Source organism: Ips typographus, linkage group LG5 (assembly GCF_016097725.1).
Source record: "Ips typographus isolate SLU linkage group LG5, UJ_Ityp_2.0, whole genome shotgun sequence".
In the NCBI taxonomy this organism is placed as follows: Eukaryota; Metazoa; Arthropoda; class Insecta; order Coleoptera; family Curculionidae; genus Ips; species Ips typographus.
This window is the reverse complement of record NC_138426.1, coordinates 4,345,451-4,359,484: the sequence shown is the minus strand read 5'-3', so window position 1 is coordinate 4,359,484 and position 14,034 is coordinate 4,345,451. Positions and strand designations below refer to the sequence as shown.

Sequence of the window (14,034 nt, the reverse complement as noted above, 5' to 3'; positions counted from 1 at the left end):
CAAAATTTATTGAAAATACCTTTGAATGTATTGTCTACGTGTTTGCTGGCCTCAAAACATTGTCTGGAACTGCTGCTGCACCTTGTGGAAGAATGGGTCCTAGCCTCACATCTATTTCATCCCATCTTGCTTCCGGATTTTCCACTCAGTAATGGATAGCAATGTTGTGTAAAACATAACAACCCATTATAATTTTTGCAGCCTTTTGAGGTGAGTAGTGCAGTACTCGATCTTTCAATAAGCATCTAAATCTGCCCTTTCGAAGCCCTATGCATCGTTCCACAGTACTTCTACACCTTTTGAATGCATCATTAAATCTCTGCTCCTGTGGCGAAATAACATTTGCCACAGGAACCAATAACCAAGGAAGACAAGGGTAACCAAAGTCCCCTGAAAGTACATTGCTACATTTTTACTGTTATATGTATATTTTCATACCCATTATTTTGTTAGTGTCATTAATATTTTCATAATTTCCACGCATAATCTGAGCGACAATACTGTTTCTCCAAATAAATGCGTCATCGGTACTATCAGGCCACCTTGCTACTGTATTTAAAATTCTTAATTCTGCATCACAAACCTGCAAATCATAAAAGGTTTCTAAGGTAATACTGAAATCTGTACCTATGGTAGTAATAATAATAATTCTTTTTTAACCATATTGATATCAAAGTTACTAAGTCATTAAACTCCTTATAGGAATAAAAGCCTTATTCTTTACCCCAGTTGGCAATTAAGGGTATGATAACCTTTCCTATTTACAAATACATGCACATTATGTTGGTACCATCCACAATGCCCACTATTTCTGCCCTGTGGTGCTCTCTAAGAAACCTAAACAAAATTAAAAAAAATATATATTATTTAATATATTAAATAAAATTAAATCCATACCTGTCTTTAATAGTATTTCTTTGCTCGCGTTAGAAGAAAATTGTATCCAAATCCTCAATATCCTACGAATTTTAACATTTACAACCTCATTAAGAGACCGACTAACCATTGTCTGACAGACAGGACAATATGTTGGTACCAACACTTCTTTGGTAGCTTCCAACAGCCAAAAAGTGGAAGATTGTCAACACCTGCAAAATGAGTTTGACAATTATTTTGTCATTACTGCCCTAAAATAGTGTCACGTTAAGGGGTAGCTCAGAAGAAGAAAACCACAGGTATACAGGTAAGCCGTTTTTATTTAAGATAAATCTACAATGGTCTTACCCCCAGATTGCCAAGTAGGCGAGGATCATGATGTAAGGAGCGTCTGAAGGGTTTCGCGGAGGGCGCACGCTTACCGGGGGTGAATAGAACCCTAGACTAGTGTCCCAGGGCATTCACCACGCCGAATAAGACGCGTTGGTACTGTTAAAGGGAGATAAGCCGGTACGGCAACTAATGCTGCTCGCCCGTGCTATTTCCTTTGACAGGCTGATTTCCGGGTGCTTGCACTTGGTTACCAACTGTTCCACAGATGGTAAACCCAGACTATCCCAGAGATCAGTGATCTGTACGTGCTTTTGGTACCGTATTTATACTCACATCATGACCCCAATTCTCCAATCTTGCTGACACAAACATGGTACTGGGGGAGACCGGGGCAACTTAAGGTAACGGCACCTAGTGTAATGTCTATGTTACAATAGTAAAACAAATTTGATTACCCTTAAATGTACAGGCTGTCTATTTCTTTGAGTCCCTGCTTCCATATAGGGTGCTAATGTATTGATAATGTTACAAAGGCCTCTAACCAGATTAAGATTTCCTGAAATTTAGGAAAAAACGAGGGGTCACTATATAGAATTTCCCTAAATTTAAGGAAAAAGTTCACATCTTGGCAACACCGCATCCCAGGGTCCCAAACTTACCCCCCTAATACGAAGTCTCAACCCTCTAGGCCTTAAAATAAGGGAGTTACCCATTTAACCCCATGTAAAATGCAAATCCACAAAACAACTACTTTTGGACATGTCCCAGATTCGCGGAATCGATGGAATGTTCGCGATACAATAAACGTTTACTGGACGTATAGCGAGAACATTCTGTGCATACAGGAACGTTCGAGAATCGATCACCCACACATATATGTATTTAAAAAAATCGATTTTTATTTTTTAACTTTACAGCCCTCGATCTCAAAGACGGAACAATTGTCACGTTAAGAGGTAGCCCAGAGGGAGAAAAACTCAGGTTTCCACAAGTAACCCACTTTATTTGAATAAATGAAACAACAGATCAAATCTTACCCCCAGATCGCCAAGATAGCGAAGAGCATGATGTGGGAAGATGGTCGGTGTTGAAGGGAGGTTCACGGAGGGCGACCCAGACTAACCCAGAGATCAGTCAGTGACCTCCCTCTGGGGAAGACCCCAGAGTTCGGTGATTTAGCCGAGCTACGGTGCAACTTTTATATTCGTCAGCGACCTCATTATGCTAACCTTGCTGACTGTGCTGGTTACTGGGTGTGCAACGTAACTACTAACACGGGTGTGACACAATTTCGGATTCAAAAATTTGTGCTGCTATCATAGTTTGTGTTTTGCCTTACCTTGACCAGTTTTCTTTCATATATAGGGCATTCCCTGTCTCTGGCTGTGTGACTTACTTCTTTGTAGCCCATTAGGGTACAATTAATACACTGGAAATTTCTAGTCTCACATTCTTTAGATGAGTGCTTACCACTACACTAAGACACACATGACCATAACCATAACACTAGAAGCATAACGCTAGTTGGTGATATTCTTGCACATATGTTGCTATTAAATCATAGTTTACAGTACCCTTCTTTAGAAACCATTTTGTCGCCATCGCCGGTGCTTTCAGTATCCAGTTTTCTTTGTTTCGATTTCTAAAGGAATTTTAGTTACTACTTGGATTTTTTTAGTTCTTCATTACTAGACACGCTTTTAACATACGGGTTTCCTTGTATTAACTTATCTACAAAACTTTCGTTTTTGAATCATTTTTCAATGCCTGTCAGCATAAAAGTGGGATCTGTTTGTTTTATTTCGTTGACGTTTATTGGATCTGCGTTATTTCTTAAAATTTCTCCCAACTTTATCAGACTACTGTCAGGTTTTTTAATAAAGCATACGTTGCTTTATTGACGATACGTAAATCCTTCATTTCAATAAGGGTGTCTATTTTATTTACTATTGATTCTATATTATCCATTGCTAGCAGAATAATATTAAATTTATTAGATTCATTTGCACTCATTTGGAAAATGTCCTGAGTCGCATTTGGTTCAATTTCTGTAGAAGCTACACCCTTGTTTCTTGCATGGTTTTTCCGGTGTATCTCTCGATCTGTTGCGCTTCTTACAATTTCAATCAGGCAACAGCTCTGTTCGCATAATGTTTTGGGAAATCCCTGGTATTTCCATGTTATTTACTAGTTTGTTGGGTGTCTTTATCTTTCGGTCAGTTTTTTTGTCAGCATCTGCCTGACTATCAATTTCAAAGTGGGCGAGTTCATTTCGTTCTTCATATTTGGTTCTTGTAATTGCCGAGTTCTTATTGCTTGCTCTAATTGTTCTAATACCATCACTACTCCCGCTCATAGCAAGTCTAAGATAGAATTCCGCACAAACCCAACAATATCGTCAAATGCACACGGACAAGAAATACGACCGAAACATATACACTATGACACCAATAACCACAGAAGCAAGAATATTATTTAAATTACATTTAAACTTGGAAAAACTTACTTGTGCTTGCCCTGCATAAGTGTAGTGTAGGAATCGCATTAGATTGAAGACGTTGTTTTAGAGCCTAGATAAAACTATCATCGCTAAAATGAAGGCTGCAAATCTTAATTCGTTTATGGCACAAATCAGAGCTGAGATCCGCATATCTGTGATTCCCAGTAAACCCTAATGGACTTTTCCAAACTTGACATCTACAAATAATTCTTATTATTAAATACATAAGAAAACTGTATGAAGTATACGGAAGGTTTCGTAAGTACGGAATATAACTGTAATGATGTATGATGGATTCTATATTATACAAGTATGGTAAAATCAAAACCGACCATAGAAAAACCGCGTAACAGTTTTCGTGTACTATTTGAACTCACAAACTGCTATTGCGTTGCAAGACCTCCCTATTGAGAGGAATTGAAGACCAAAAGTAATATTCCTTTAAAGGCAACAACATCATAACTTATTGTGTCCAGCAACCAAAGTGACATTTAATAATCCAACCCATAAAGGATGTAGTTGATGATAATAAGGTTAATTGACTGTTTGAATAACAAAGTATGAGAAACCTAATTTACTGATCTAATTTAAGAAAGCAAAATTCAGCATGGCTGTACTGTTCTGTCGTACAAACTCCAATTTGAGGCCGCTGCAAATGCAAATGGATGGAGTAACGAGGAAATGGCTGTAGCACTGGTGGTGGCAGACTCTGCCTATCGCCCAACAAAGCAACTATGAAGCATTAGAACGACATTATGGGGATCAGCATAGGAAAGGAGTGTATCAAACACAATTAAAGGCAAGACAGCAGTGGTAAAATTGTACAAGAGTTTGAAGCCGAAATTCGTCGCCTTGTGCATCTGGCTTACCCAGCCGTCCCGGATGAAATCCAAGAAGAATTTGTGGCACAGTATTTTGTGGAAGGGATTCGAGATCCGGATGTAAAGAAAATGCTGAAGATGTTCAAAGGGAGCAACAGCGGCGAATTACTGGTTTGAGCGCTGGAAGTTGAAGCTGCGTGCAATGACTTAAAGCCAAAGATCAGGGCCGTGACTATTCAAGAGGAGAGAGTACCGCCATGTTACTACATCAATGAATGAAATTAAATCAATGGTCGGCCAATTAGTGCAACAAATGGCAGCATTAGGAAATGGTCAGTCCACACAGTTAGAACAATCACGCTCCATCACTAGAGTGGAGTGTTATCGATGTGGACGCAAAGCACACTATAGCAGGAATTGCAGACAGCTGTCTTGTTCTCCAAATCCACAGTGCCGACGAAATCAGGACATCAGAACAAATCACCGGAACTCCTCTGCTAAAAGAAACATTACGTGTTATAATTGTGGACGTAAAGGACATTACCGCTGGAATTGCAGACAGCAGTCTCTCTCTTTACCGACCCCGCAGAACTGGCGTAACCAGGAGTAGGAAATGAAGAACCCGGAGGACAATTACCACGATATGTAGAGGATCGTCAAGCTTTTGAGAGTGACTTAAGGTACCGGAAAGGACAAATTCATAATGGTTGGAGGATTGGTCAAATCGCAAAGGTGACAGATCAAGAGGCTACAAAAAGAATGAAGAGCAGCGTTTCTAAGGAAGTCATAATAAAAGAACAGCGCTCAGACTCTGATTTGAAAGTAATCAGAAGATGGTTGGAGAAGGATTTGAAACCGGATTGGCAACAGAATTTCCAGATATGGACCAACAGTAACGGGTTACTGGTTGTAGTGGAATTCGCTTCGACTGCGAGATGACTTAATTACTCGCAAATGGGAAAGTCCATACGGAAAACGCTTTGTTTACCAAACAATAGTGCCCAATTCCTGCAAAGAGAATGTGCTGCCAGAACTACATGACACTTTGGAGTAAACCAGACTTTGGCTAAAATAAGAGATCGATTTTACTGGATTAACTTCAGAAAGGACGTTGAGGAATGGTGTAAACGGTGTGACCAGTGTTCGTTACAGAAGGGATCAAGCACAATTCAGGAACTTGAGAAAGAGAAGATGAAACCAAACAACGACCGTATGAAGATGACACTGGACCGCAGACCATCTGATGGCAATTACAAGGAAGGTGATGCTGTGTGGTTGTATCAACCCAGAAGAAAGAAAGGATTGAGCCCGAAATTTACATCGGTTTGGGAGGGACCTTACAATGTAGTAAAAAGGTTAAACGACGTCGTGTTTAGAGTCCAACGCAGTCCCAAAGGCAAGATGAAAATTGTCCATCTGGACAGACTCAAGAAATACCAGGGACTAGATGAAGCGGATCGGGACGATCAGCTTTAAGAGGGGGGCAGTGTTACGGTTTGGGCCTACTATGCTCGATACTTACTGAACGAGCACTCGATTCTGGATGGATACGCCACACTGCTGGAGGCTGACAATTAAATCGACACTAATAGGCTACTAAAGGGCGATAGTCGCTGATAACATTCATAAAAAACAGAGAGGGGTAACTCATGGAAGGCGACAAAGTGAAATGTGTTAACAAAGAAAATGAGCGATTTAAACTATGAAGTAAGGTAAGAAAAAGGCAAAAAAAACGGATATAGTACACATAGGAAGAATCCTTCCGTTTTATGATGAATGGACGCCGGGAGAAGGAGAAAATGAAGAGGAAGAACAATAACTAGCAAAGGTCGTCCTGGGCCTCGAACTTGAATAATATAGGGTTATCATGTTACAGACCCAGTTGCTCAACGACACAGCACGTAGAAGTCGATAGTGAGATGATCAATACATGTACTGCAAAGCAAATGAGCACCTGGACAACCTCGAGGAAGTAATGGACAGGGAAATGAGGCACTACAGAACAGCATGGCAACCAGACTGGATCCCATAAGCTAATACCGGGCGACAAAAACGTACATTCTCTCTGGGATTCATTGGGGATGGTTTAAGTTACTGCTGCGGAGTGGCAACGCAAGAGAAGCTAGATTCCATGGCGATGAAGGAAAATAAATTAGAGGAACACATTAATGCACTGCATGACAACACCCTCAAAATAATAAGCTTACATTCGGCAGAATAAAAAAACTGTCAAAAGAAAACATATGGTGGCACCTGGTGGAAGTTTATTACACAAGCACAGGAAAAGGAAAGGATGGACAAATAATATCCGTCTGGGCTCCTACAAACAAACATTCGGATAAATCTGAAAATGGTAAAAAGGTTTACTTGGCTTATCAGGAGAAAGAGAAGTCAATGAGCAATACAAGAGTCTAGACAGAAACATATTCCCTTATCTCTCATTCAATCTAACACACTAAGAAATGACCTAGATAAAATAAGAGAGACAGAGAATAGAGAGGGGGATAAGGAAAAATAATTACAACTTAGCCGTACCTATATCCGGGCTGTCTGCTTATTCCCGCATACCCATAAGTGAATGCACATTCTCAGCTGGTCAAGTAGTGGTGCACATCAAAATCCCAACCATAACACAAGACCAGAGGCAGCTCTTTCAGCTACTAACCAATCCATTTCCATGGAAGGGGCAGACATGCACCTTGAGACACTCCCCACTGATGATGACCGTCTCAGCAAGACAGAGAGACACTACCCTAAAAGAAATAACGGGTTTAGCACTTCAGGATTGCAAACCATTCTAAGATCTGCTTTGCTACTTACTCAGGTTTGCGGGGGATCAAACCCAAGGCCCTTCCTGTAGACGAAAACCGTTCCACGGCGCCACAGTTAGAGATAGAGCAAAACAATGGCCCATGCACTGTCATCAGTCAAATCTGATGATTATATCAGAAACAGGCTCAGAAGAATTCCTGATAGCCCATCTTAAAGCGAACACTACGGTACTATGTCCAAACGGAACCACTAAACTTGGAGAAGAACCTTACCATACCAATGCCAGCTCGTAGTGAATAAAGAAGTGGTCATACAGCAACGATTTTCCTGCAAAAATGATGATTCCTCTTTGGCCATACGACACATACCATGACACATACTGTCAAAATCGTGGACTATCTTGAAAACATTTGGGTTAAAACTATCAAATGAACAAGCTTTTCTACCTACCTTTCATAATTTAACGGAGTGCCTAAACGCAACTGGACAACGGAGCTGCCTCACTTTAACCTAGCCTCTGAAAGGGATATCATCCAGAACATGGACAGAGAATGGGAAAGGCAAGAAAACTTCGTCACGTGGGGATCCAACAAGGCAATCATAGCTTCAAGTTCACTTAGAATATCGTAATATTATGGCAGTAATATACTTACTACTACGTAGACCAGCCATTGTAGCTACAGGCTCGGCTTTTTATATAGAATATCTACATTCGGCTTGTAAATTCCTATAATGGAATTCAGGAAGATTGCTCAGGATACTTAGAGGTAGGTAGTTTATAGTAGTTTAGGTTGGAAGGTTGAGTAAGAACCGCTGTTGGATTAATACTGATTTTTATTTAACAGTTAACAACTATTTATACACATTTACAAACGTTATAAACAAATGAAAATAATAAGTGCTGACCAATATTGTTCTGTGCTCCACATTCGAAGGTTTGGTGATTTTCCTGCTGACGCTGCGTTTGGTACCTGGTTGCCCGTTGACCTGCTGGTGGTGCATTAGCCGCAATAACCTAGTTATTTACCTTTGTGTTGTTTATGAAATATATAAACTGATAATATTTTTTATGACTAAATGTGAATTTAGACACGGCTCTTAATATAGAATATTCTATAACCATTTGCGTGCGGTGTTAGGGGGGTTAAAAAGGGTTGATTTTTCGTATAAAAGATATTGGGGCCAATTTTAGTTAACTTTAACTACCTGATTTAGAATCAGCATCCCCAAAAACCCCTTTGTCCTTATTTTAAAGTCTTATAATCTAAATGTGACAAAAAGAAAAATTTACTTATTAATTTAATATTTAAAAATAATGTTTCTTTTTTTAATAACTCCACTCAATTGGGATAATAGGCTTATTTAAGGCAATAATGGGTACTAAGGGGTTTTTGGGGATGCTGATTCTAAATCTGGTAGAAAAAGTCATCTGAAATTGGCTCTAATATATTTTTTTCGAAAAATCAACCCCCAATTTTTTACACTCATACACTGATATACAATCACCACTATAATTTAAAGAAAATGGCATTATTATTAACTGAAATATCAAGGTGTACTCATGAAAAGCAGTACACACAGTATACAGTAACGAACAGCCAAATGGAATAAATTCGATAACGAATAAATGAGAGCGTGTTGGGAATAACGCTTGGACACGTCGATTTGTATTTTTAGATGCGCATTTTTAAAAAAAATATATAAATATCTAGGGTGTGTCATGTGACAGTGGCCGATACCAACTTTCTTATTTTAAATACAACCCCCTGTATATTATTAGTTTTTTGGATTCTTCAGGAAATTCTAGACATAATTCATGTAGGTACAATGTCCCATACCTATCTTCAACTGTTTCGGAAATATTAAGCGTTTTCAGATGTATTACAAAAATTAACATTAAAAAAAAGAAATAGCTATTTATGTAACCAGTTACGAAAAGATCGATTTTGTGTAACGAATGAATGTTTGTAGGGCGAGCGCAGCGAGGTCCTACAATTTGAATGAGTTACACAAAAATACATTTTCGAAACGTGTTGCATACATATTTTTTTCTAATTTTGACCAAAAAGCGGTAAAAACCATCTTTTAAAGTGTTTAACACAAATATTCACTTTCATAGCACCTTGTATAAACAGTGACAACGACATGTTATGATGGATGTCGCCCATATGTTTCTACGGAAATGCATAAAAACAAGGAGTGATGAAATGAACTTTTCATAACTAGTTACATAAAGTGAAACGTTTTGTCACTCTAATCAGTTTTGAAAAGTGTCACTTTATATGCCAAAATTAGAAAAATTATTTTATTTCACAAATAATGTAAAAAAAAACAAAAAAACATTAATTTCAATGTAAGAGATGTTCAAAATGTCCGCGAAAATAAGTATTGAGTGTAATGGAGCAAATTTGTGAAATAAAATAATTTTCTTTTTTTAATGTTAATTTTTGTAATACATCTGAAAACACTTAATATTTCCGAAACAGTTGAAGATAGGTATCGGACATTGTACATGAATTATGTCTAGAATTTTCTGAAGAATCCAAAAAACTAATAATATACAGGGGGTGGTATTTAAAATAAAAAAAGTTGGTATCGGCCACTGTCACATGACACACCCTATACATTTTTATTTTTTTTAAAAAATGCGCATCAAAAAATGCAAATCGACGTGTCCAAGCGTTTTTCCCAACACGCTCTCATTTATTCGTTATCGAATTTATTCCATTTGGCTGTTCCACACTGTAGATGAATGTTTAGTGTTTTTTATTAAAAATAGAAATCATGAAAAATGTATACAATACTAGAGCTTTAGAATAGCGTTGCCGAAAAACTTAAAAACAGTAAATATACCAAAACTGTTTAAAAGAAAGTTGAAAGAACATATTATAGAATTAGTACCTTACTGCTTGAACGATTTTTGACGTTTTTTTGGACACAGTAGTATAAAGGGTGTTTAAAAAAGACACGGCAATATTAAAAGGGTCTGATTGCCTAGGCCATTTTATGATAGAAAGTTCCTATAAACGTCTTCGTTACCGATCTACAGGGTATTGAAGTTTAATTAAACAAAACGAAGAAGAAGAAAAAAAGAAGACTGGATTCTTGCAACCAAGTTGGAGGTGCTCTCTTCTGAACAATCTTCAAATTAATAATTAATTTTTCAATTAAACCCTTGATTTACAAAAATAATTTTTGTATAATTACATGTATGTACAACATCGAAAGTTAATAAAATCCGTTTATATTGTGTTGTACAAAGGTAGCAAAAAATGTAATAAAAATGCGGTCAATTTTGTCTTAATTATGGTGACATAGCGGAAGTATTAACTACAATTCTATCGTTTGGATCACATTTCGGCGATACAGGACGTTAAAAATGGCAAACAATTTTGCTGTATCGATCTTTTCCGTGAGCAGTTTTGCTAATTGGTAGTACTACCGAATGAACAGTTCAAATAGACTCCCACTAGGTGTTATTCAGTTAATTTAACCAATTTAGACAATTATTCAGCAACGGTCGCTCCTGACTGCTAGGACCGGATATTGGAAGCAGAAATGGGCAATGTGGTAATTAATGACATGTAGTTAACGTAAAAATGTAGTTAAATTATTCATGTATCCAATGTAACTAATGTAACAAATTTAAAATTCGGCTATATGGTCTCTAACTCTGATCACTGAATCAACTGTCAGTCATCGTCGAGAGGTACGGAAGAACACTTCGACCGTTACATCATCGCCTTTGATAATGTCCGGCGTAGATGTGGACGAAACGTCAGGAAGAAATTCCATTGGACCACGGCTTATAAGCCCGGATAACTTTCATATTTCAGTTTTGACCGGCCGTGAAAGCCTTCATAGTTTGACCATATTTTCATTTCATGTAAACATACACATGAAAGTCGACAAGCCAGATCAAAGTAATGCCACACGCTGATCCTGCCATGCTGAAGACATTTAATTTTTTCCACGACTGCCAACGTGGTACCATTTGGCCCAAATAATGATGAAGTCATCAATGGACATTTTACTCCAGCAATCACATCCAGCAATTTAAACAAAGAATATGGAACATTTTATTGGTATTTAGTGATGTGCAGTGGAAATCTTCGTGGTAAGAGTGAACAATGCTCGCTTTAACACAAATGTTTTCTGTGTTGCGCTATTAAATTATGTTTAAGATTAAAGAATTACTTTGCTTTGATCCTACTGTTATGGATATTATCATAACCTTTTGTTATATTGATATATGTTACATTATTGGTTTTATGTATTTTAATCTTAAATTTTGATTTGATTGTATTATACTGTTATTAGAATAATTTTGAAGATGTTTTTTTAGGGCGAGTATACAATGTCCTTTGTTTTATAACTGGGGACAGTGGGGACCAGTTTTTCTGGAGAGCGGGCAAATGTCACGATTGAAAATTCGTATTATTGAAAAAATATAAATTCATTAAACTAAAGCAGATATTCGAAGATGGCAAAATAATAAAACGCACGCGGCAAGGTTGCAATCAGAATGCAAGTAGTGCATCATACTTATATTTAGCGGGTCACAAATCGTCACTGCTGCTATACAGGAATATGAAATCACGCGCCGTACAATAGATTTCGTCACTGAACCAATTTGGTATAAATAAGGCTCGACATCAGTTAGTAAGGGAGACGGTCGGAGTCAGTCAGAAGACTCTATCTCGTGCCACACCATGATGTAGTTGTCCCGAATTCTACAACAGCGGGAGTTTGTACAGGGGCTTCAAAAGAACGGTTTTTAAAACTGATATTTATCTGCCAGTTTTCTTATTTTGTATTGAAGAACCAAATCGGCATCATTGGTAATTCATGAAATAATGTTAATTGTGAATTAACTGAGAATCAGCATAGCCTGCAGAAACTCGCTCGCAAAAGTAAGTTTTTCTTTTAGAAACTGCCTGACGGAAAGTTTGTTTCATAATCATATGGACACACCTTAAGCCTTAAGTTGTAAGGGGGTGGAGTTTCACAAATAAAGTTTAGGGTTCTTCACAAGAGGCTGGAAAGCTATTCCGCTTGGTAAGTCTGGATGTTGGTGGTTTTCGAACCACTGGCTTCTGGTCGTTGTAGGGACAGGTCGCAGGAGATTTGTTAAAGAACGACATTACACTGATTAACGAGAAATGACTGTTTTAATGAGGATTTGTTAGAATTATGAGACTTAGCCCGTATTTATAAACAACGCTCCGCTCGTTCTCAGACTTGAGTCGTACTCAAGTACAGTTTTTTGTTTTATAAACCTAACTTAACCTCTAAGGCGTACTTCTGTCGTGCTTACATCGAGACTTGCTCAAGTTAGGTATTGACCTGACTTGAGCATTGCTTGGTTTCATTTTTGACGTTTCAAAATAAAACTGTCTAAAATTGATAGTTAGAGGGTTTAAAAACTCAAATCAAAACACAATAAAAAAAGTTTGTGGTTTATTTCGTCAACTTTTCAGGAAATAGATACTGTGTAAGTATAGTTACCACAAATTGTTCAAGTATAAACCATAGATCTTCAATATAATTAATAATTGCAGTATGGCACATGCTGATATAGAGGATACAGATGAATTTTTGGAATACATCAATGATGAAAATATGTTACAAAAGTGGGCCTCCTCCAGTTGCTAGTCGGTGAAATGTTTGTTCTGTGTTTTGTCTTCTTTTTCTACGATATAAAAATATATAGAGCAACCCACAAAAACATTTCTATTGATCATCTTACTTCTGTTTTAAATTATTCCACAGTTTCTTACGTTTGACAGCATTCCTGGGCACAGTTATTATAGATCCTTGGGAATTATACTCTGTAGCAATTTCTGTCCATTCTGCTTGTTTTTTTTGTGCAGTTGCTGCGTCGTTCGTTTGTCCTCCATTAATTTGTGTTTGTCTACTAAATTAGCCAACAAAAGCTTCTCTTTTTGGGTATAGGCTGTTATTTTAGCCATCAAAAAATTTCTTTATGATCCTATAGGCATATAGATGGTATGGATATGTATAAAATTATTGTTGAATACGTACCTCAAGGGAAATAATAAATATTTAAAAAAGAAAACCACCAAACCAAACCAAATTCAAATAACTTACAATCAACGCTCAAACAACAACTTCCGCGTTCCATGTAAATTGCCAAACATTTTTGACATTGGCAATGAAGGTAACACGAAAGTTACTAGAAAATGAAGTTAAAAAATTAAAAATTACTAGCAAAACTATCTTTGGTTATGCTTTGTCGAGAATTACCGAAGTTTTGTTTATAAAACTTGTGTCGTACTCAAGACTCGCGACGTACTTCGCGAAGTTGTACTTGAGTATGAGATTGAAATTCGTTTATAAATACGGGCATTAGTGGCACATGGCTAATAAAATAAAATTAATCAGTTCTGGCGCGAGGCGGATGCTACAGCAGCTCAACATGAACTCCTGCTAGCTTGGGTGTTGCATGCAAAGAGGAATTGGTGGCACTGCTGTTCTTCCGGCTCTTGTATGGCGGGATGGTTAAATGGTGGTGGAGTTTTGTTACACTGTTAATATGTATTGTTCACTGAAAAGTCAATTTAGCAGCTTCTTTCTCAGTGATAGCCATAATTAATTATGTAAGCGTAAAATATCCGATTAATAATTAAAATAACAGAAAATTTATTGTACGGAAGGAACTATACTCAGGAAGCGTGGAACAAAACGCCACTGTACGCAAAAAAGTCGTTC

At 37.5% G+C, this 14,034-nt stretch overlaps 2 long non-coding RNA genes across 3 annotated transcripts; both read right to left on the bottom strand.

Moving 5' to 3' along the window:
* Positions 1 to 76: 76 nt before the first annotated feature.
* Positions 77 to 1,992, bottom strand: LOC145729046 (uncharacterized). 2 transcript variants are annotated; one of them, XR_014178243.1, is made up of 4 exons: positions 1,665 to 1,992; positions 898 to 1,088; positions 725 to 837; positions 77 to 583 (listed from the first exon to the last, which is right to left on the bottom strand). It is a non-coding gene; the product is annotated as an uncharacterized LOC145729046 (long non-coding RNA). The 2 variants fall into 2 exon arrangements; XR_014178242.1 differs by having other exon boundaries at positions 77 to 837; positions 1,665 to 1,989.
* Positions 1,993 to 12,561: 10,569 nt separating this feature from the next.
* Positions 12,562 to 13,572, bottom strand: LOC145729683 (uncharacterized). The gene is made up of 3 exons (XR_014178445.1): positions 13,348 to 13,572; positions 13,052 to 13,294; positions 12,562 to 12,994 (listed from the first exon to the last, which is right to left on the bottom strand). It is a non-coding gene; the product is annotated as an uncharacterized LOC145729683 (long non-coding RNA).
* Positions 13,573 to 14,034: the final 462 nt, after the last annotated feature.